The sequence below is a fragment of the Crocodylus siamensis genome, chromosome 4, assembly GCF_052110815.1.
Source record: "Crocodylus siamensis isolate JL-2025a chromosome 4, ASM5211081v1, whole genome shotgun sequence".
NCBI lineage: Eukaryota > Metazoa > Chordata > Crocodylia > Crocodylidae > Crocodylus > Crocodylus siamensis.
The window spans coordinates 199,374,643-199,394,719 of NC_143398.1; the positions used below are offsets into that span (position 1 = coordinate 199,374,643).

The 20,077-nt window shown below is 42.3% G+C and overlaps 1 protein-coding gene across 2 annotated transcripts in view; it reads left to right on the forward strand.

The window, feature by feature from the left end:
• Window positions 1–18,784: 18,784 nt before the first annotated feature.
• The window catches only part of SESTD1 (SEC14 and spectrin domain containing 1), a 148,615-nt gene continuing 147,322 nt past the window's right edge, over window positions 18,785–20,077 (forward strand). For both annotated transcript variants that reach the window (XM_090045320.1, XM_090045324.1), the window contains exon 1: window positions 18,785–18,856. The gene's annotated coding sequence lies outside the window, so the exon portion shown is untranslated. The remainder of the gene's footprint in view (window positions 18,857–20,077) is intronic.

Consider the following 20,077-nt stretch of genomic DNA (forward strand, 5'->3'; position numbering starts at 1 on the left):
TAGTTCAAGGACAATGAAGACTCCACTTGAAAAGGAGCAGAACACAAGGCAAACAACAGCAGTAAAAAGATGCTGACATTAAGACTTACATTGTGTGGTGATTTCTCCTCCCATTTGCAAATCTGACTGTCATGCAAATCAGACTGGTTAAGCATTAAGAGAACGCTTAATTGAAGGGAATTCTTCATCTGCTTGTGATAAATATATTCCAGTTTTAATCTGGAATGTTTTTACCTGTATTTGGTACAATCCTGGCCCTATTGAAGTGAGGAAGTTTTATTTGATATATTCTATATTAAATGACATGGTGCCCATAAATTCCATAGTGCTCAGGAGTGAAAAGCTGCTAATGCACCAAAGTGATTATCTTTCTTGCTTCTCTTGTATGTTTCTTTATTCTGATGACTTGTTCAGGATCTTAAATTGTATACTATTGAGATATTTGTACAGACTCCTTCTACAATAAACTAGCTATGGCTTGACCCCAATATTTATATCACTGAGGTAATTAAATGGCCATGACAAGAGTGAAATTTCAAGTCTTAAATTTCAATTATATAATATCCTAAGAACAGAAACACAACTGCTATAGAAAACACTGTTGGCATGCATGTTATCAGTTTTATATTGTAATTAAGTATTTTACATCAAAATACATGCTTTAAATGCACCTACACATCCTTTTCGGAATGGAACCATGTTCCCCCTTCTACATTCAATCACATGGGAACAAACCACAGTCAGTCAGCAAGCAAGATGAGGAATCTTTCTCAAATCAATTGCCTCTCAAGAAAAAACAATATTGTTTTAGCAATATTGTTCTGCTCAAGTTAACAGTAAAGCAAGCCACACAAGTACTACAGAGATTCATAGATTCATTCAGGTAAATCACCAGACAAAAGTTCCCTTCCATATAATTCAGCTACCATAGACTTTCTTACTAGGTGGAATAAAACTTTAAAATACTTTTAAAAATGGTGGGGGGGAGGGGAGGGTCACGGAAATCCTCAACAGTTTTTCAGTTTGAATGAGCCTTGCTATAAAGCCAATGACAGACAAGATTCCAACTCTGTTGCATGCTTCTTCCCATGTCGGTCTTAACTGTTTAAAGAAAGGCTGTTGGTCCAATAAAAGATAACGCAAAAAAATCCCTTGGTTCTTGTTGTAACAGGGAACCCTAGCCCTGTTACCAAGAAACAGGGCGGTCCCTTTAAATCCAGAACCTTCTGGGTGCGGCCGGCTGGTGGAGTAGGGGTTAAGGATCAAGCCCTGCCAGCTGGTCAGGTGACAGGAAGGGGAAGGCCAGAACCATATAAACTGCAAGTGGAGAAGGCCAGAGAAGCACCAGAGAGGGGGACTCCTGATGATTATGGTACAACTGTGGCAGCCTCTTTTGGAAGAATATGCCACACTGTGAGACAGAAGTATGGTCACATAAAGTAAGCAAACACTTTGCCTCTCTTATTTCTTTATTATTATTTTCATTATATGGTCATAGGAGCTTTAGGTTTACATTTGATGTTGAAAAGGCCGGTGGTTTGTGGCTGAGGCTGTAGGGGTGGAGGAGGCCCCATTAGCACCAAGGGGTGCCATGATACAGGGTTTAAGAAGCCCTGCTGCACTAGGCACTAGGGTCATGAGCCCAAAGTCGCTTGAAGGGGAGATAGGAGCCTTGAAGACAGGTCCTAGCGAAAGGCCCTAATTACAGAAAAAGGGACAAAGCCAAAGGTGGATGAGGCCCCAACAGTCTGGCACCACAGGGGTGCCCAGTGGAGAAGGGCCAGTAGGCCTAGTGCCACGGACAGCATGGAACAGAGGGCCTTGATCCTGAGTGAGTTAGAGAACTAGAGCCTTGGAGTCAAGCCCCAATTAGTGGGTTTTGACTGACAGGCCTAGCTAGAGAGAGGGGTAAACCCACTGTGGCTGAGACCCCAACATAAAGAGAAATTTATAAAACCATCTGTGAGGCATGGGGCACATCAAAGGGGAAGTAGGAGCATGCATTTTTGCCCTTAAGGCAACACCTCATTATCCTATGGGTGGTGAGCCTGGAGCCTGTCAGGGAACCTGTGGATCATCCTCCCTCTTTCTTTAAAACCAAGTAACATCAAATCATGGCAGGTGAGTAAAGACGGAGGGAAGCTGATCCCCAGAGAAGAAAAATCCAGAAAGACTTGATAGGGGCACACTTACCAGCATATTTTTTTTTAAAAATGCAGCTGAACATGGCCCCCTGTCACACTTGTACATTTCCTTGACTAACATAGCTACAACAAAATTCCATCCTATTTAAAAAAAATATTTCCTAAAACCATATAAATCATTGATCCTGATGTAATTAGAGTCTTACAGTCAGTAGTTCTCTTTGGGAACACCAGTTTGCTTATTCATCAGTTAGGGCAAAGAAGTGGCTTTGATATTAATTCCCTTTTAATTATATCATTGTGTCCTTTCCACAGCCTAGGTTCTTTATTGGTTTCCTGAGAGTTGTACTCATAACTTTAGTAATAGCTATTATTATTATATTTTAAAAAGGAATAGGGTCTCTAGAGAAAGTTCAGATATAAACACAACAGATTGGAGAAGTAAGTCCTATGACCCCAGCTGACTTCCTGCCCTTTGGGCGGGGGGCTGGACTCAATGATCTTTTGAGGTCCCTTCCAGCCCTAATGTCTATGAAATCTATGAAATCTATGATCTCAAAGAACAAGAAATTAGGGGAAAGCAGTTCTCAGTGAACAGATTATTTTTTGCAAAAATATACATTCCTATATAATATATATATTCCTATATAATATATGTATACAAGTATATCTAGATCTATAGATCAATCTATCTAGATAGATAGAGATTGATCTATAACTATATAGCTCTATAGATCTCTCTCTCTCTCTCTCTATCTATCTATATATATATATATACATACCACTATACCTCTACCAATCTGTCTCATGGCTCACTTGACACTCCAAAGCACATTATTGCGATTGCATTGTATCTATTTCCATTACAATATCCACACCAGGCTCCTGTGTACCTATCACCATCACCCTTGCCCATCACAATAATGCAACCTTGCCCCAATCCCCTGTTCCACCTACCCCTGCCTATTTCCAAGTCTTTTCAGTCATTGTTGTCATCACCATCTCTCCCATCAGCCCTACCACCATCATTATCATTGTCTTTGTAATCACTTTCATCAGGGGTCCTACTCCTGAATAGTCTGTGCCAGTCCTTCCTCTTCCATATGATCTTTGCCGTCTCCTCCTCAGCATCTTCCACCGCTTTCTCGTAGTACTATTGCATCTTGCTTAGTCCCATTTTGACACAGGCCTCTATTGAGAGGTTTGTGTGCCTGTACATGACCAGGTTTCTGGTCTTTCACAGGGCATTTCTAAAACATGAGACAAATTGCTTGAAGCAGGATGTCAAGGTCCCAAACTGCTTAGACAGGTGCCCAAACAGCACTGCTTCTCTGGTTAAGATTTTGACCCCTGTCACCACCTTGATGAGTAAAAACACTTTTCTCCACACTCAGTTGGCACATGGACAGTCCCACAGGACGTGATCAATTGTCTCTGCCTTTTTCAGACAGGTTTCCCTGGGGTAGTGTGGTTGCTGTCTCTGTCCCTCTCTGTGTTGCCTTGCCCAGTGCACTACCTGCCAGTTCACATCTCTGTTTTCCTTCTGCAGGTCTTTGTGAAAGATCCTCTCCCACACTGCCTGACAGCTGCTAGTAGGGAGTAAGTCCACAGGTGACACAATGTCTCCTTTTCCTCACCACTTCCTGCATCTTGCACTGCTTTGCTAGAGTTGTTAGGCCTTCTTTCTGTAGTTCATACCTATTGCAGAACTGATCCAAAATCCTGTAGAATCCAAGCAGTTCCCAGGTGGCTGCATTCACATGTGGCAGCATGTACACCCCCCAAAGTTGTGGTGTGTGACCTGTGAAATACTTCATGAAGCAGGCTATTTTAGACCTTGCTCCAGTTGACAGATTGCAGATTTGGTTTGTGTATTTGACCCAGAGGAACAGCAGGATGTCCAACATTTTTCAGCTGAATGTCCATTTAATTTTTTATAAGGTTTTCCTCATGACTTTCTCCCATCTGGAGCCCCGAAAGAAGATGCACATGGCCCTCTGGATTCTGTAGATGACCTGCTCCAAGTGGGGGGAGACCAATGTGGTATACAGAAGCACTGGTGGTAATACTGCCCTCATGAGCACCATGTGACACATATGCCACAGTCCCAGTCTCTGTTTGACTTTGGCCTCAGTCTTTTCCCATGCCTTCTGTCCAGTCAAGTCTGGGTCAAACTCTACCCTGAAAATCTTCACCCCCTTGTGGGTGATGGAGACTCCCAGGGCTGACAAGTCCCTGAGCTCACCAGCACGAGGGACATGCTTTTGTTTATGTTGAGCTTGGCCTCTGCTGCCACTCCATATACCTGTGCATGTTGTAGTACTCTTTCAGTCGACCCCTTGCTCTTGAACAGGATGCTGAGGTCATTCATGTATGACACTACCCTCACTTCCTCCCACTTGCCTCTGGGGATTTGCACTCTGCTGATTCTGGGGTCCTGCCTAAGCCTCTGGGCCACTGTGCAGATGAACAGGACTGGGAAGAATGGGCAGCCCTGCCAGACACCCAACTCCACCATGATGGGTGTTGTCCCTATTCACCAGCATCCTGCTGCTCAGTGTACAGTGTCCTTACCCAGGTGACAAATGTCAGTGGGACCCCCATCCTCCTCAGTGTCTCGAACAGGAATCAGTGGGATGCTGTCATAGGCTTTCTCCAGATCAAGGTTCAGCACAGCGGTGCTCAGGCCCCACTTATACTGATACTGCAATGTGTCTTGTAGCTGCAGTAGGGCTTCGTGAATTGGTCTCCCTGGCACTGGACTTGACTGGTCTTCATGGATCACTGTAACCATTACAGATTTAAGGTGCTTGGCCAAGAATTTGGACATCAGTTTTTAGTTAAAGTTAAGGAGGGTTATGGGCCTCCAGTTTTTCAACTCCTGCCTTGGACCCTTCTTGTACAGGAGTGTCACAAGGCCCCAGTCCATCCCTGCACCCGGGTGGTCCTCCCACAGTCAGTCTTTAAAGGCATACAGCACATCAGGTCCCACCTGATCCCGGAAAGTAACAAAGAACTCCTTGGGCAACCCATCTGCCCTATTGCTGTTAGAACTGTGGAAAGTTTTATCAACCTCTTCCAGTATCTACTCCTTTACCAGTATTTGTTCTTCATCCTCTTCAAGGACCCAGGTGAGCCCCTGTGGGCATTCCCACATGTCCCCTGGGCCTTCTGGTCATGTGATGTAGAACTCCTGGTAGAAGGCTGTCACTTTCTCCAGCACCCCCTTGTTTGACTGGTGCTCTACATGTATTCTGTCTACCAGGCTGGTCATAGCTTCTCTCTTGGTTTTCTTTAACCTGCCAAAGTAAGCAAATGACTACTCCTCCTCCTCCACCCAAGGGGCCTGGGTCAGGAAGATCTTCCTGGCTTGTTCCCTATACCAGGTCCCAATCTGGGATTTTACCTCTTGCACTTCCTCCCTCATGTTCCAACTCCAAGCCACCTGCTTGTGCAGGCTCTGCAACATGTGGTTTAAGCCTTCATGTTGCTTTCTCTGGAACCAGGCTCATCTTCCAGCCTTTTGGAAGAACTTTCTTATCCTCTCTGTCATGCTGGCCTACCACTCTGTGTGGTCCTGGTATGCTGATCTGAGAACTTTCCAGTCTGTGTAGCTCTGCCTGAACTTTCACTGTATCCTTCCATTATCCAGGAAGCTTCCATATGCCCCTGCCCCTCTTGGGCTGCCTCCCCATTTCTGCTTTTACTGTTAGGAGGCAGTGGTCCAAGAAGCAGACCAGTGGATTCAGCTTTTGCTACCTTCTACTCCCTGGGGAGGAGGATGAAGTCTGTGTGTGATTTGGTCCAGTCCAAGGGGTCCACCTGGGTACAGCTTCCTCTGGGTCCCTGTGCTCCTTTGGCCATGTCTACCAGACTGAGGTTGCAGAAGAGCTGCTTCAGTAGTTTGGATGATGTGTCCAGGCCCTTCTTTTGGCCTCTACTTATCCCATCTTCCTTGCTGATGATGCAGTTAAAATCTCCTGCAATCACCACTGATCTGGTGCTGGGTAAAGCCATTGTCAGGGTTTCTTGGAAGGTGCCCCTTCCTTCTTTATTTACTGGTGCATTGGCACTTACAAGGTCAGTTTTCCTCCCCTCTATTTCACAGGTGACATGTAACAGTCTGCCTGTAGTAATTTCTCTGTGGTACAGGGAGTATACTTTGTCTCCTTTCAGAAGAATAGCAACCCCTGCTGACCTGTTATCGTTACTGCCAGACCATTTTTTTAAATGAGGCATAGTCTTTGTAACTGGGCAGAGCACATTCCTGAAGGCAAAAGACATCCACCTGCAGTTGACTCAGTGGTTGCTGTATTGTTTCCCACTTGCCTTTCTCAAGCAGGCTTCTCCCATTTACTGATGCTGTTAGAATCCCCATGAGGAGGGACCTACTGAATTCATGGCAGAAGTGGAATGCACTGTGGCTCCTTTAATTTTACCCTTCCCTCCCCCCACCCACTGGTTGATGGAGGGGCCCCTCTTGTGGGTTGCTCCTGATCAGTGGGGAGGCAAAAACTGCAGTTTTAAATATGGCAGCGTTTTTTGCCTCCTGCCACTGATTGGCTGAGAGACCCCAGATAGCCCTGCTGTTTGCTGCTGACTGGCTGGGAGGCAAAAATGGTGCCATATTTAAAACCATGGTTTTAGCTTCCCTGCTGATCAGGAGGGAGTGGTGGGGTCCTCCACTAAGAAGCCGGGGGTGGGGGGAAGGGGCAAGGGGTGAGGTGCATGCAGGGGAAAATGCAAAATTAAAGGAGCTGCCAAGCACTCTACTTCTGCCATTAATTCAGTAGGTCCCTACCGAAGAGGAAAGCTGTGATAGTGGGGGGACTTTACTACTTTTCTTTGTCATTTCTTAGGCTTTTTGGTGTCATTTTTCAGGCCAGATGCAGATTTTTTGCAATTTTGCAGAAATCTATCAGGGAGAGAGTCTTCACTGGCTGGACTGACTGTAGGGGGACCCCTGCCTATTTCTGTGCTGGGTCACCCAGGACGGTTGGTTTGCCTCTGGGATCTTTGGGGTTTCCCACTGCCCTTCTTGGACCTCCCTTACAGTGCTGGTGTTTTCTCTAGTTTCTGGGGTTTTCTCACGGTTTTCTCTTTGGAGGTTTTGCTTTTCAGTTTCTCTTTTTTCCTTCTCTATTCTTTCACTCTCCTCAGTCAGCTGTTTTTCTTTCACCCCTTTTCCAAATGCTTCAACTATTTCTTTCAGGAAGAGGGGTTCTCTCCTTCTGTTCTTTCCCTTTCCTTTCTGTTACTGCTAAGGGGGAAAAGGGGAATTTACTGAATCCACCCTTCCTTTTTTGTTGCTATCACACCCAGGGTGATGGCAGTGGGGAGAGAGGTGTTGTACCCCTCCTAGGTTCCCAGGTCTGCTTTTCAGTGTTACCCTGGTTCTCCAGGCCCTGTCCATATCTTAAATCCACCCTGGATTTCTTCAAATTCCCCTACTTTTTCATAATATCTCTTGAGCCAGAAAATCACATCCTCTTCCTTTATTTGAGCAGAGTGCATCTGGATTATAATCAGCTTCTCTGTTCTCCTTCCTCCTCCCAGGAATTCAAATACTTTCAGCTGGGGGTTTTCTTTAGCTGTTTCCAGCAGCTGCCAGAACTCTGTTCTGTTCTTAGGCTTGCAGAAGCCTATTTCAAGCTCCACCCTTTTCTGTATGCAAAATAGGTCATTCAAATGATCCAGATTTACTTTGAGCAGGTTTCTCATGATCTTGGTCAGAAAGTTTCTTCTCCCTACATTTGGTTTCTCTTCACTCCAGTGTCCATCCTTTATCCAGACTCTCATCAGGAAGCCTTTCCTGTTGTCCTCCATGCTTGGTTTGCCTCCACATCCCAGGGTCCAGAGACTCTGGATTTGGGGTTCTCACTTCCTCCCCCCCACCCACAATAATGTTGGGATTATATCAAGATTCTGTTTCTTAACACTTGATTTTAGCCCACAAGAGACCAAGAAGCAATACACAAGTACTTTGAAGCAACAGCTGAACAGAACTAGTAGAGCTGTGTGAAATTTCACCACCAGTTTTGTTTCGAGGCTGTTTTGACTCATTCTGAGGCTGAAACAGAAAAATGGAAATGAAACAGATATCGTTGAATCAGCCTTGACACAAAATGAGGCAAGCTGAAATGTTTCACTATTTCAAGGCTGTTTCAACATTTCCCACACCTTGCTGGGGTCATTTGACCCCAGTACTCTTTCCTGCCATGGAGGGGGTTGGACTTGATGATGCTCAGGTCCCTTCCGACCCTACAAATTATGAAACTATGAAACTATGAATTTTGCCCATAGGCTATAATGGGGAAGGTTGAAACAGCCTATAACTTTGTCATTTCTGGCCTGATTTGGATGAAACTTGCAAGAATGCTAGCCCCTTCTGAGGGCATGAAGCCTCCTATGTTTCAAGGAGATAGGTGCAAGGGGTTTGGGGAAACTGCACCCCAAAATCTGGAAAGCAAAACTCATGTCACGTGTATGTTAAGCCACAGTGGGGTCAAAACTGCAGGCATGCTAGCCCCTGCTGAGGCCACAAATGACAAAGTTATAGGCTGTTTTGACCTCCCCCATTATATCCTGTGGGCAAAATGTTGAAACAGAGTCAAAACGGTGAAACTGTTTCGACTGAATGGAATGGAACAGCTGTTTCAAATTGAAACAATATTTGAAACGGAACGCTGTTCTGTCAAAACATTGAAACTGGTAGAAACCATTTACCTGCAGGAGAAGCAAGGCCAGAAGGGCGTGGAGAAGAGGCCGTGCAGTTCACAAGCCATGCTTTTGTGCAATTAAAACCAGCAGGTGACATCATAGGGACGCACTGGCTGGCAAAGATAAAAGTGGCCGCCAGCAAGGGGGTGGGGAGAGCGAGTGAGGAGGTGGAGGCTCTCCGTGCCGGCAAAGGACAGAGCCAGCAAGCATGGGGAACGCCTAGACAACGGGCAGCAGCTCGAGCAGTAAGTTTCCCTCACACCAAGGGGACCAAGGCAGAGCCCCAAGAGGGGAGGAGCATCAGGGGTAATTTCCTCTTTGTACTTCTGAAGAAGTTCAGTGGCGGAGGTTCCAGGCAACGGAGCCATCAGGACAGCGACCCGGAAGAACAGGCTGAGACCAACCCCAGAGAGGCAGAAGGTTTTCCACCCAGCCACTCCCAGGTACCAGATCAGGGAGCTGGGCTGAGAGCGAAAAGGGGAGAGAGACCCCGTAGGACCAGCACTGGGGGAGTACTGCCAAGCACAGACAGGAGTCCGGGAAGAACCAGCTGGTAGAACACCAGATGGGAAGACTCTTTGGGGGTTCTCTTTTTTCTTTTCTTTTCATCATTTTGTTTTTTTACCCCTGCTTGACCGGGGAACCCGTGGCGATCCCAGGAATAGAGCCTAGAATTTCAGATTCTCAGGATGCCAGCTGGTACCCCTTTTAAGGAAAAAAACCCAAAATGTGGGTTTGCATTTTAAAAAATAAATTACTAGTAAGGACATTTGCTTCTTGCATGCTTTAGTTGTAAAAAAATCATCATTTTGCAGGAAGTTAGACCTTATTAAGGCAATGAAAGTACCTTTTAATATCCATTTTAACTAGTGGGGAGGACTAAGGACAGAAGTGAGATCCAGTCAGTGGACAGACTGTAGATATGACCAGCAGATCACGATAGTGACTACTTGGATTTTTTCCAATGGTGCAGTCATGCAAACAGGGTAGCTACTCCACAGCAGCTGAGGGTCCTAATCATACCAAGGATCAATGTGGATAATATATAGAGGTTATTAGTCATGCTGTATACAGTTAGCACAATTTAGATTTACTGAGAAGTTCCAGTTCATACTTCTTTTTCAGTATAGTCTTAACTCAAAAATATATGTGTCTCTTGCTGCATTTTAGTGCCCATAATGTAAACAAAGAGCATAGATACTGGTTTAGGTTACTGAAAAAATATTTTATTGTAGTTTAATTTTTACTGATTTGGTTGTATCTTTCATTATGCTTACCTTTGCAAGGGAGACTAAATTCATGCTGTGAGAGAATCCCTGCTGCATCCTGGAAAATATGCCAATATGATTGTATAAATTGAGCATTAATACATTTTGGCTTAATTTTATTCAGTTCAATTTGCTTCCCATATTTCACCTCTTTTAAATGATCTTTTTTGCTTCTCTCAGAAAATATCTCACTGGTTGCTAAGTAACTGTAGCAGTATTCCTATGGATGTGCAATAAGCATAGCTACTTCATATGATGGTCTTTGTTTAATTTTTAAATAAAATAATTTCAGTTTTGAACATAACTGTGACCTGAAATAAGCTGCTTTCTCTTGCCCCAAATGCCTCCATCCATCCCACATAACAGCTGGTTCAGAGGTTTCTATCAATTGATGCTCACAGAAGGATAGTTTAAGTAATCAAGCTGTCATATACATTTCAGGAATCTGGCAGATATCTGTTACACCCATCCCCTACTTTTACAAAAAGATAATTGATAGATTTCCCTCTAGTTTCATCAAGCATAATGGAAAATATAATCCAAATCCCTAAAATGCAAATCGATGCATTCATGCTGACTTTCATAATAAATACACCAAAATTATGTGGTTGCCTATCCTGTCTTAACCACTAGACTACAGTCTCCCCCAGAGTCATTAGATCTAGGGAATCTTGACACTAAATGTTTCCCTCATGTCACAAATAGTCACATTGTTTATCAGCAAATGTGTTGTGTCCCATTTTAAGGCAGTCTATATGGAGGACAACAGTGTACAGTTGTTGCATTACATTACATGAAAAAGGGCTGCAATGACCCCCATGAAGCCTTAGAGTTAGAATGCTACTGATTATACATAGAGGGAAAAATTAACAAGTAATATTGTCAATAGATCTCTTGAGTACATTTTAACAACCCTTGCAGCTGTAGGATACTGACAGTCCTCATTCCCTTGTGGCAGGTAGGGTATTTTGACATCTTTAGGAAATATGCCTTTTAGTTGTGTAGCACAGTTGATTGTCTGGTTTAGGAATAGGTTATATGAGGACTTAAATGGGATGGTTTGGATGATCCTGCTTTGAGAAGGGGACTAAACTAGATCACAGGTGACCAACGTGAAATATGGATACCAAAAGTGTCATGGGCAGCCTCTCTGTGCTTCTTGCTTGCAATCATGTATGTATAGGGCTTTCTCTTAACTTAGTACAACAATGGCATAATTTAAACAGCTTAAAATATTTTTGTTATAAATAATATTTAAGAGTAAATTTGGACATCACATTAATATTTGCTGCAATTGTTACTGGAGTTGGTATTATGGTTGTTTTAAGGGTTTATTTTTTAAATTTAGTGGGAGATGTCCCATTAAATACAGGCTTCCACAGTTGATTTTAGTGATTGTTTGCAGGAGATTGATTTTTTCTGTGTTTGCAGAGAATGAAAGATCCTGCCTATATAATCTCCAAAAAGGTCACATCTTGACTTAATAAACTTGTTGTTCAAGAACATAAACCTTGTTCTTGAAGACATAACTTTAACATTTACTGAGGGACTGGATGCCACAAAGCCTTGCTAATTAGCTACAGAGCCTTTTGTGTTTAGGGTTTCAGCTCAGCTCAGTAGGAATTTAAAATTGTGAAGGTTTTTTAGATAAATTTGCTGAGCAAGAGCCCACTATTCCCATAAATACTATCTCTGATGACTTACGACCTATGCATTCCTCTCTTTTGACAAAGAATAGGTATTGATGGAGACTATAAAAGATTCTGAACTAGCAAATGATTTCTGGGGGTGAAAATGGCAGGCTCATAATGAACTAGGAGTAGAGAAAGAAATTTGCTGAAGAATGATGTACAGGCAGGAAGCCTAGTAGGCGCTACATTTGGAGTAGGCCAAAACTGGCATGCATTGAAGTCAAATTCAGGTCTGGAAAGAACGTGAAGGAAAGAATGGATGGGAATATTCTAGCACATGGCAACAAAATGATTCAACAGAGGATCTTTACATCTCTAGACCACGTGAGAGACATTAGAATAAGCCTACAAGGGAAATAAGGCTTATTAAGTGTTATGTGGCTTTGGCCATCTTAATTCCTATCAATTATGGGATTTAGCCTCTGAAAAATATGTTTACACATAAAATACTATTCTATAAAACCTTACATAAAGTCGGTGGCCTTAACTTCTAGAGACTGGAGGACAGGGAGAGGAACCGCCATAGTGTCACTTCATCATCATCAGCATGAACTATTTATACCAGGGGCAGGCAAAATACGGCCCACGGGCCAGATTCAGGATGACTGGGGAGAGGCCATGTAGCCAGAAAGCTGAACCGAGAGATGCCTGAAGAAAAATGTCATGGATTCAGAACCAGCAGACTTGTAAAGCAATAGGAGCATGAAGAGAGCTTCTTCAGACAAACTGCCCTAGAAATAGATTCCAAAGAAGAGGCTTCTGTTCTTCAAAGACCTTTTAATGATAGGTTTAGGCTAGCAACCACTGTGGCTGGCCTACAGGTGTTGTGCAGGAAGTGCAATTATTATATAAGAAACATAATACATAGGCCACCACTGAGATACTGTGTTACAGAATACCTTGAAGTGGGTTGTTGTTCCACAGCACTGGAATGTCATATCTATTACACCACCTAATGGCTTTTTGGTGGTTTCAAACAAGATCTTTTGTTTGGATCGTAGCTTTTGCTCCCACAGTGTACACTCATTACCATATTTTTAACAACCGGCAAACTTAGAAGGAAGGCTGAATACTGCCTGGACTAGGGAAGCTGAACTTCTTTAATACTTAAAGAAGGTCCTGTCTCCAAATCAGGCTTAGAGCATGCTGATAGGAGGCCTGTGAAGTTCACTTTTTTTTATTGTCCTGGAGATAACTGGCAGGATGAGCTTCATTCATCAGGATTGTGAAGCTAACTTCTTTCATCAGTAGTATATCCACATATATTGCATGAATTGAAGTTTATGGCTATATTCAAATTATGTGCTAATATGCAAATAAATATGTAAAACAGTGTACATAAAATGCTACACACAGACATGCAGTTGCACAAAATTTGGAAGCTTTGACAAATGACATCTGATAACAGTGGCCAAGATCATTTCTTTCCCACAGTACCCACTGGAACTAGTAATGATGACCTGTCCATCACTTTTTGTAACACTGATTGGTATCAGGTGACTGGGATCAAAATACACAACTCAGTTTCTCTACTGAGTCCTGTGTATATGACACCATTATTCTACGCAACAATGTAGAGCAGTGGTGTATACTATGTACCGCACATGCTTTTACTGCAGTAATCTATACATCTTTAGATTAAAGTAATGGGAAGAGAAGTAGGGGGGAATGGATTTATGTTGAACCTCCTTTGCATCAGGGAAGGTCACTGCACTTAGAAGAGCCAAGAGGCATATAGAGAAAACTTTAAGTGAAATTCTCCAAAGCCATGCAGAAGTCAAACAGTTTAGTAGGTTCCACATTCACCACGAGAGATGAGCCTGCCAGAAATCAGCAACTGAACCACACACTCTGGTAGGACAGCTGCAACCCACAGCCTCTGTTACTTCCGATCCAGACTACAGACTCTGCCCTGCTGAAACCAAAAGAAATGGCGATTAATTGACTTGGGCTGAAATTAATGCTGTCTAGGAGGGTCTGAGGATTGAGAGAGTCTAAGAGATTGTAGGTAGTCTAAGGGATTCATTGTGAAAGATCATGAAGGGTTGGCATTCTGCTCTGGTCCTGAGGAGTCCAGGTACAAATGAATATGCATGTACTTCTGATATCATGCTGTAGAAGACTGAGGAGTCCTCTCCATAATAAGGAGAGAAGTGAATATTATGCATTTATGACCCAGAGTTTCCAACTCTTCTGAATTCCTTGCAGGTAAAGGAATGTTCAGGTTGGACTCGAGCTAGTGTCCAAATGGTGCAAGTAGGAAAGTAGTGGGGCAGAACTGATGTGGAGTAGGAGAGTTAAATTGATTAGGGGAAGAGATAATGGAGGATATGGACAATAAGGGCACAGCTAATGGGGGTCCAAAATGATGGACTAGATGGGAGATGACAGGAAAAACCGGTGGGGCATATATGGGGTCTTGGCATGGGCAAAACTGATATGGGGAATGGAGCTGATGCAGGGAGGTGGGAAGAAAATATATTTCAGGGATGAATAGAGAATGGATTGGGCAAATGAAAGCGTGTTAAGAACTCCTGCAACACTAAAGGGCCAAAACCTCCCTTCTCAATAAATATAGGAAAGTGGGTAACACTTCTAGTCACATACACATAGAGGCTAGGGACAGACATTACACATAAACCAGTTTAAGTGATCAGAAATTGATTTAAACCTGTAACAGAAGAAGATGTTCAGTGCACATAAATCAGTTTGAAAATGGCTGAAACCAGTTTGAGATACTTCTGGTTGAATGTAGTATTAGGCTTAACTGATTTGGGTCAAACCAGTTTGTTCAATGTCTGTCCCAGACCCTTTGCTGGTTTAAGATAAACCAGACTCCCACAGAATTCTGGCATGCTTTCTGGGCTGGGCGGGGCTCTCTGCTCCACAGCAGGGCTGTCCCCCTCCCTGGCTGGAGCTCCAGAAAAGACTTACAGGACTTTGCCTGGCTTCTCCCTGCTAGGAAGGGTTATTCCCCTGTCCTCTCTGCCTTACACAGAGGACCCATAATTAGCTAGCAGACCACATGCTGGTTATGGTCCATGCTGTGGGAGACAACAAAGGCTTTTTGGAGCTAATCAACAGGTAGCTTAATGTCCTTCCTTGGAAAAGCTGTTTAAGAAGAGCTTGGAGAAAGGCTTTGCTTTCTTAGTGGGTTGATAAACACTAAGTTCTTAGTGGGTTGAGTTAGGGCTGATAAACATTCCCTGCTGGGCAGCTCAGAAGTGGGGAGGAATAATCAGAGCGTCCTGGTGGGGCCTGGCCAGGAGCCCCTCAGTTCAGCCCTGTGGAAGTAAAGGGAGGCCTACTGCAGTGCGCCCCCCCCCCCAGCTTCTAGCCTGAGCCACCGCAGGTATTAATCTAACCTGCGAAGATTAAATCAATTCAGGTTCATGCTTTTTGAATGTCTGTCCCTAGCCAGAGGATGAATGGGGCAGTTAAAAAAAATCTGAAAATGGACAAAAAATATAATTTCTTTAAAAATCATAATGTTCTGCTCATTTTTAATCTTTCAAGGTTTGAAATATTGGTCTACTAGGATATATCTTGGACTGAAAGCTAGGGTAAGAGCAGCAAATAAGGGAGTTTATGTGGGAAAACATCAATAGAATTATTACAGAATAGTGGGATAAAAATAAATTCATAACTATTCAGTTGCAATCAACTTTTCAGTGGTATATTTAAAAACTGGTGAATATAACTGCTATTCTTCATTTAAAATAGTAAAAAACTTAAACTCCTTGATGAGGTGGTAGTGATCTTCAGACCATAACAGAGACAAAATCAATGTCTCTCATCAAGAATTTAAACTGTGCGGGTGAAGGATTTTACCCGCATATTGAGTGAATGCGAGATAGAGAGAGGCAGACAGGCAGGCAAGTAGAAGCAAACAGAAAAGGAAGTAAGGCAGCACTACCAGCACAACTGTGAAGTAAGTTTACAAAGAGAAGTTTCTTGGAGATGATGGCTCTATGAGCTTTGGTTCTGTTTGATATCTTCTGAGACTTCATATGTATTTGATATATAAATAAGACTGAACAGATAAATACCTGTTTCTGTCACAAATTTATTTCCAACTAGGAACAACCTGCGAGCTTCCAACCTTCTGGGGACTCGCTAAGGTCAAATTAAGTCTCATACAATTGCACATTATTTTTAGGAAATTCTATGGCACATTCAGTAGTTAAGCTCCTGTGTAATATTTTATGCTGTTCAAAGGACTGAGCTGTAGTCTCTGTTTTAGCAAAGTAGGCTGGAGTATAGGAAAAAGGAGAATGTACTAATAATGCACAATATTACCTCACGGTTTGCCTAGCCTGAACCTCAGAGAGACTTCCCAACTCAGGAAATAGGAGAGGTTGGTGTGAACAAAATCTGCCTGATACCATAAGTCAACAGAAAGCTCTTTGCTTTCATGGAATATTCTAGCACCTGGCAACAAAATGATTCAATAAAGGAACTTTACATCCCTAGACCATATCAGAGACATCAGAATAAGCCTACAGGGGAAAAAAGACATATTAAGTCTTATATGGGTGGCCATCTTAATTCCTATCAGTTATGGCATTCAGCCTGTGAAAAGTATTTTTACACATAGAGAAATACTATTCTATAAAGCTTTACATAAGGCCAGGGGCCTTAATTTCTAGAGACTGGAGGACAGGGAGAGGAACTGCCATAGTGCTACTTCACCAGCATAAACTATTTACACAGAACTCTTGATGAGCCAAAGCTTAAGGGGAAAAAAATGTCTTTTTGTCGCCATCATTTGGGAACAAAAAAGTGGTTAATGGAACTGGCCCAGGGAGCAGGGAATACCTATTTGTTGTATAGAACTGGTTGTGAGCAGTTGGTTAGAAACAGAGGCTCCAGCTAGCTGTGTGATAAAATTATCTCCCATTTATATCCTTTTATCTCTTTTAGTTTATTGTATTACAGGAGTTAAACTTATTCCTGGAAGCTGATTATGGCTTCTCTCCCAAATCCACAAGTAACACCTAACGTTACTGGAATTCAGTGATCTGTAAAGGCATATTTGTGCACTGAATGTTTACATAAGTCAGGAAAGAACCAGGTGAACAGAAAATTGCAGTTGTTGGTAGCGGGGACTCGTTTGTGTATCCTTAACATGTAGGTGACACGCTTTAGTCATTCAGAACACACAGACTTAGTTACTGATTCTTGTTCTTTAGAAATCTTCAATGTACATGACTTCAATGTGCATAATGTATGTAATCTTCAAGGTATATTGGACTAAGGATATTTGAAACACTACTGACATTGAAGGACTCATTTTAGTAGTGATCAACAGAGGAGAACATGTGTAAACATATTGTTCCTTTTTCCATTAAAATGTTTTTTCTTGTTTCATACATAGGCTTTCTGCTTATTGTTTGGGACTTATTCTTAAGTATACCCATGGAAGATACTTAGTGATTCCAGAATCACTAAAGTTATTGGACATGGACTTGAATGTATGTTCAGTTTAGGAGGGACTGTATTGATCTGCACACCCTTTTTCAGCCATACCACCTCTTTTATACTTTTATTATTCAATACTTGTACTATTTTATTATAATTACTTTTATTATGTTATTATTCCATACTTTTATTTCTTATGCATGTTCATGCATACATCTGCACCATGCTGAATAGTATATGAAGAAAGGATTTTGGTTTCTCTGACAGTAGTCTTTGCTTTTTTCCATTACAGATATCCTTTGTTTTTATTTAACAAATAGATGTAGTGGGAAAATTATTGCTACTGCAGTTATACTGTAATTTGCTTGGGAAATTCCTAGAGGGGAGAAGGTATATAAAGCTGCAATCCAAGATAAATAAGGCATTATAATACATTTAGCAAATGAAAATGCAAATCACATAATAATGGAGAGAAAAAATACATCCTCTGGCCTGGAAGCTATTCAACATAAGGGAAAAGAAACAGGAAAGGTAGGAGGTGCCTACAAATGGTATACTTGGCAGGCTCCTGCTAACTGAATAGCCTTTTAGTCATTCACTAGTTAACATTCTACAGGTAAACGTACTTGCCAATGGCTGGTAGCCTCTGACGATGATGGACCTTGACAGAAAAGCTCTTCAGGGGAATAGTAAAAAAATGTAAGAATTACAGGTATCCAGGATCTGAGTATGTCCAGTTGTGCGAGCAAACAGCTAAGGAGACATCCCAGAGGATTCCTGCATTTTTCAGGTATCAGAGCCAGTAAGTGTGGTGTCCAGTTGTGATTGTGAACCAAAAATTCAGATAAATTCAGTGTCTGAGTTCAAATTGATTTGGCTCTGTGAAACACATCAACCACTTCTAACTTATCCTTGTGAGAGCTTCCTAAAGGTACAGTTCCCTGCTGCAAACAACAGGGGATGGATGGAGCTCATTTCTAATGATGTAGGGGCATCAGAAAGATTGACATCAAAGATGGAAATAATTTCTGAAGGATTTAAGAAAAAGAAGAAAAGATGTGTGAACCTAGGAAACAAGTCTTTGGGGAAATGTTGGGTTCCGGCATGACTAATAAAATGTAGAAGGTAAATAAAGGAAAGACTAGCTATAAATGACAAGGAATAGGAAAAGAAAGATATGGGAAAAGGAAAAAAAAAGACTGGGAAGGAATGATTGGAGACTGAAGGAAGTGTAGAGGGGTACAAACAGCATGGGGACAGTAAAATGAGAAAGATGTTGGAGAGGAGGATAACCATAATTAAGGAGGAGAGAAAAATGGAATAAAGATGAGGAAATGAGAACAATGAAAGTACAAAAAAAAGACATTTAATTTTTAATTCAGTAAATATTATTTGTGAAGAAATCCCCATCTCTCTGCCCCTCACCCGGGCCATTCCAGGTGGACCCCGCCCCTTGCTTTCTTTTTGGTTCAGGCTGGCCAATCAGGTGACCTAGCTGGATAAATTTTTTAGAGGGGGGGAGAGGTAGAGCGCTCTCTTCCTCTCAGCAGGCATTTTGAAAGCAACAAGCTACATGCAGTGTGCCTCCAGGCGGCTGCCTGGATGATTCTCTGTAAGTAAAGACTTGGAAAATAGCCTAGAGTTAGGATTTATGTCTAGGCTAGACACGTTTTTAAAGGATTATTATGTCCAAGACTGTATAAGAATCTGATTATATTTGCTCAAAGTGTATTCTGACTTCCCTGTTCTACCTCTCTTCTCTTCCCCTGATCAGTAAAGGTATTGGGTTACAGCATGCCTTGCTGTTTTACTGTGTAGCGGGGAGAGGCAAGCCTTTTTGCTTCCAGCTTGGCCAGTTGAGCTTGTCCGTTTATATTCCCTGAGCCCTACCTGAAGTTACCTTGGGATGCTTTGGGCTGAAAGAGGCACCCAGAAATATTACCTGTGGGCAAAGCAACCCCAAGGATTGCAGGGTCTGTGTGCCCGGAGCTGTGCACAGCCCTAACAGACCAGTGCCTGGGTGGTGGCATCGTCACCCAAGGCTTGCAGTTGTTCTTCAGGAAGCGGGACAGCTAGCTGTAGGCTCCCTAAGGGAGACTCCTGAAGTGAGGCTTAGGCCTGGCACAGTGAGGTGGGTGGCTCTGCATAGTAGCGCCCCCTACTGTGCTGCCACATTATGTATGTATATTTTTTCTCATAACATTAAAATGGCTTGACACTCCATCAAAATACACAGATATGGTATCAGTGTATACTGAGGCCACAACACCATGAATGGAATGGCATTGGAAGCAGCCAATTGTGATAATGTGCTGAAGAGTCAGCATACAGTTTTGGGGACTTTTACACTTCTTTTCTGAATACCACAGCAACACTCCTTTATTGCCTCTCTTCACCTTTGGCTGCAGTAAACTACTGAGAATTTGAGAAAGATGTGCTATAAGAATAGTCACTAATTGCATAACTGCTACCAGTATTTCACTATTGCTGTTCACAAGTTTTGGATAGCTCTCTATTTTTTTTCTTTACAAAGTGCATTTTTTAAAAAGTGCATTTTAAATAAATAAATTCATTTTCTATTTTTACTAGATATTAAAACATAATTTAATTTCAACAATTTCTGCAATGATGAAGGTAAAATTGTATAGAAATGAATTCATTTAAATGGTTGTAGCTAACAATTCCTCCTTCTATTCCCCATTATATGAATACAGAAGATGGACTTTAAAAATAATAAAATAATGCTTGAAATAAGGAGCTAGGGGCAAAAATAGAACATCTGGTAACTCAACCATACGGTAGGAAACAGGAGAAAATTATACTGACCTTTCCT